The 4,545-nt window shown below is 39.8% G+C and overlaps 1 long non-coding RNA gene across 1 annotated transcript in view; it reads right to left on the minus strand.

Moving 5' to 3' along the window:
* LOC114007680 (uncharacterized) overlaps positions 1 to 2,789 on the minus strand; it is a 68,060-nt gene extending 65,271 nt beyond the window's left edge. The window contains exon 1 of the long non-coding RNA XR_003549265.1: positions 2,605 to 2,789. This is a non-coding gene — a long non-coding RNA (uncharacterized LOC114007680). The remainder of the gene's footprint in view (positions 1 to 2,604) is intronic.
* Positions 2,790 to 4,545: the final 1,756 nt, after the last annotated feature.

Here is a 4,545-nt window from a genome sequence, read left to right on the forward strand (position 1 = left end):
AGGGAAAGAAGATTGAAACGATGATAAAAATATGAGAAGGGTCATATGAAACAAAGAAGAATAAATCATTAACTCACTTGAGCAAAGAATGGAGCCTCTGAGAGGTCTTCAGAGAGGACATAAGTACTGATTAGAATGTTGAAGCATCATAGCTGAAAGGAGTGGAAGGAGGCTGGTGACTACATGCACTACCCTATAGCAAAGGACAGATTTTAAACATCAAACTGCCTCAGTCTGCGAGGATGTAGCCTGAAAAGGGTCCCAATCAGAGTCTATGAGCTCATAAAGGGAAAAGTGATGGTGGAAACAAACTTTTGCAAATCTCACTACCAAGAAATAAAGAAATAATGTTCTAGAAAGATGTGGGGAAGGGTCCCTGCTTCATGCTGGAAGTCTTTACCTTTTACAACTAATCAAAATGAAAGGAAGATGCTACAGCAATGCCCCAGTCATCTGACCCTACCATGAAAGACATGACCATGCTATACAATTTCCATATGACAAAATAGATTTCTTTCAGAGATAAATTTCAAAAATAAATAAAGTGTGTAGGAGAGAAATCCTTCTAAAATGTATTGACCAATTCCCTGCCTCTTTAAGCACCATTCTAGGTGATTTAAATGGGCTTGCCATGAGTATAAATGATTGTGGTCAGATACAGAGATACCCTCAAATCCAATAAGGCATGGAAAACTAGTTGCTCTTTATCAAGTGGTTCTAAATATTCTACTTCTGAAATTGTCCTGTCACCTTTTCCCTCTGCTATCTAACAATTAGGGGATCCTTCTTGCTGCCTTCAAGTAACTTGCTTATAGGAAATTTGTACCTATTATCCCTTCTAATCTGTTGCTTCTAATCTCTACGTTGGAAAGTCTGATAGCTACTCTCATTACAATTATTCTTAATATGAGACCGACCATACTCTCAATGAAGAACTGAGATCACCTTCATCAGTAAGTTGATTGACCCATTAGGAGTACATAACTTTGACATTTATTTTTTTGCATGTGTTGGGATCTTATTTCTTCTTGGATCTGAGTTGTATTCTACATCATTAAGGCTGTTGAACAAGTGACTTCGGGATGAACAGTCCTAGATGATCTGACCATGAGAAGTTAAGGGAAACCCAGGCATTTAGAACTTCACTGCTATCCCACAAATATCCTTGAGCTCCTGACATAATAGCTGTCACATAAATAAGAGGCCATTTTCAATGTTATTGTCATGAACTTTTCTTCCTCAGGTGAAAAGAAATGCACACATAACTGACATAATTTCTCATGCCTCTTTTAACCATACTCTAAGCTTAAAAGGTAAAGCCTGGCTTCGTTTCTATTTGTAATAGATGCTCAGTCAGCCGCTTGCTAGGAAGAAATTAGGAGGACAGCAGCCAGACAGCCATTGGTGTTGGACTAGCACCAACGTGGGATCTAGCACTAGCACTCCCAATGTGTGTGTTTTATTACAATGATCATAGAAGCATACCTAGGGCCTTCTCCCAAGTATGTCTGTGTTTTGAGATGGATGAATGGGCAAAGATTGCTGGAGTTCCAACTGTGTGCCAGGCACCAAGCTAGATATTTTAACACCCATTTCTTCATATATAGTATCTGCATGGTAGTTACTATCAGCTGGATTTTACAAATGAAGAAACATAAACTCAGAGAAATTAGTGAAATTGTCTAAAGTTATACTGTCAGTAATGGGCAGAGTGAAACTGGAACCAACATCTTGTATCTCAGTCCTATGTCCTTTTCATTACATGCAATATCCTAAGGAGCCAGGAAATCCCATTGCCCATATGGAAGCAGAATGGATGGAAGGAGAATGTTAGTAGGTCTTTCATCACTTTTTTCCAAGTCAGACTCTTGATCTCATCCCTCAGTGCATCACTCCCCACTAGCCTCCCTTATTCCAATTCTTCACACAGTCCACCTTGGAAGAATATTATATACCTCCCTACAATTTAGCATCTCAAATAAAGAACCCTCTTTACCCAGGCTTTCTCATTTTCCCCAGTCATTTTCAGCTCACCCTTTCTGATCCAACCTGAAATACCTACTCACAACCTTTCAGATTACTTTCATTCCTTTCTACACCATCCCTTTAGCTTTGCATCTGCTTCTATTGGAACATTGCTCCCTCTCCTCTATCTATCTGGGCTTCCTCCCCTCCTTCAAATTCTTCTGGAAACTCATCTTTTCTGGGAATAACTGGTTAAACTCACTACTCTCTAGCTCCTTTGCCCTCTGAGGAAAAACTGAAGTTGGGAAGAAATGAGGTATACCCCTAAGGTGACCACTAACTAGCTATCTGATCTTATGTGAGTACTTTTTTAAGATTTATTTAATTTTATTTATTATTCTTACCCCCTGGGGGGTGATTTCTCGCTTTCTGTCTCTATGTCTCTCTCTGTCTGTCTGGCGAGCGCACGCGCCCTACAGTGAAAATCTCTCCAAAAAAAAAGAAATAGGAAGAAATGAGGTATAGCCCTAAGGTGACCACTAACTAGCTATCTGATCTTATGTGAGTACGTTTTTAAGATTTATTTAATTTTATTTATTATTCTTATTTTCCAATTTGCTTCAGGGCACGTGCACTTACCAGAGCTGTAAAGCAGATTTCAACATGTATATCCTGCTGAGTCACAGCAAAGGTGATGGGTATGATCCGGTTGAGTGCCTGATGTTGCCGCCAAACTACAAGTGTTAAATCCTGGAGGTATGACCTTGAGTCAATTGTCAAGTTTCTCTAAGCCTCAATTGGCTTATCTGCAAAGTGGGTTGACAGGTGTATCTCCAGGGTTCTGAAAACTACAAAATAAGGTAGTATGTATAAAACAATTAGCAGGATATCTGCTGTAATTGCTTTAAAAATACTAGGGTTTTTTTTTATTGTTATCATTTATTACTTCCCTCACCAGGTGAATGTGAAAACAAAGTAAAACACCTTGAGCCAGCAGCATGTTGGAGCTACTTTGTACAGTCATTAGGAGCTTTGGGAAGAGATTAATGGCAAGTCAGTAGCTTGAAATCAGCCATGATGTTGAGTATCATGATACAGAAATCAACAAGTGCCACAAAGTGGGAGGTGGGGAAGGGGGGAGGGTTGTTTTCTTTTTTCAGAGTTTATTAATAAATATTGAGCAGCACATCACCACCTTGAACTATGCCTGGAACACAGGAGATACTCTGGATGTGTGTGGGGGGTGTTTATTTTCCATCATTTGAATTATACTTAGATTCTTTTACCTGTTCTCAGCCTCCTACAGTAATTCCTGTCATAATCATTTCTTCTCCAATTCCCTACCCATGGTAAAGCAACCCAACTTCCTCTTTTACCTTACTAATGGAAGGGCACCATCTAGTGATGAAAATAGTAATATACTCTCCAATGTACTTTCCAGTAGGACAGGAGACAGTTCAAACTACTGTTTGAAGGCCTCATCTGGCCCTCCTCCTGATTTCTTAAATAAAGTTTTATTGGAACATGCTATACCCAGTCATTTACAAACTTTTATGACTGTTCTCACACTACAATATCACTGTCACCCTGGAACACCTGCACATACAGGTGGCATATAGACCTGCAATCTAAAATATTTACTGTCTAGCCCTTTACAGAGAAAATTTGCTTACCCTAGCCTACAGTGCAATTGTGTAAGCTGCTTTCTTAACATTTGCCCGCCTCAATTAACAGACCTCAACATCCTCAGGCTTATTGCATCCATGACATCTGATGTGATATCACTGTACACACAGGTCATTTCCACTATCCCTATTATAAACAGCTGTCCCTAAGGCAAAGAGCTTGTTTCATCACCAGAAGAAAAGCACTCACAGACCTTTGCTGTTCACTGCCTGTGTTTATGAAGGTAAGGCAATTACTGCCTCTGAATCTCAGCTTCATCATCTGTTAAATGGGACTAAGAGTATTATTTACCTCCATAGGTTATGGGAAACAACTGAGATCATTTATTAGCTGGCATTTCATAAGCTACAAAAACAATTTCAGTAATGTGGATTATGTTATATTCAGTAATGTTGGTTTTACCTAATCGCCAAGGCAGGAGATACGTGACTTTCCTTATTAATTACCCAGGGAACTACAGAGAACACAGTTCTTATTTTTAATGTGCTTTTGAAGTCATGTCTAATTCCCCTGGTCCAATCCTAATTTTTACCTATACCCTTAGTATATAAACACTTCCCAGTCCCTCCTTGTCCCTCCCTGCCAGGCTAAGTAGTAAAGGCTATGTCTTGGGAATGGAAAATGAAGGTGCAAGTGTCAGATGTGGGGTATCCCAAGAATAAGACATGTTACACTATGGGGTGAGCCATAAAGATTCCAAGAATAAGATGTGTTACATTATGGGGCAAGCCAGAAAGAAAGGCCTCATTGTTAAAAAGAAGTAGGTAGCAGGTGGTGTGGTGGTTAAAGCACTAGACTCCCACATGGCCCACTGTGGTTCAAAAGTCCAGGCTTGGTGGTTCTCTCTCTCTCTCTCTCTCTCTCTCTCTCTCTCTCTCTCTCTCTCTCTCTCTC

The sequence above is a fragment of the Tupaia chinensis genome, unplaced genomic scaffold (assembly GCF_000334495.1).
Source record: "Tupaia chinensis unplaced genomic scaffold, TupChi_1.0 Scaffold000216_1, whole genome shotgun sequence".
Taxonomy (NCBI): domain Eukaryota; kingdom Metazoa; phylum Chordata; class Mammalia; order Scandentia; family Tupaiidae; genus Tupaia; species Tupaia belangeri.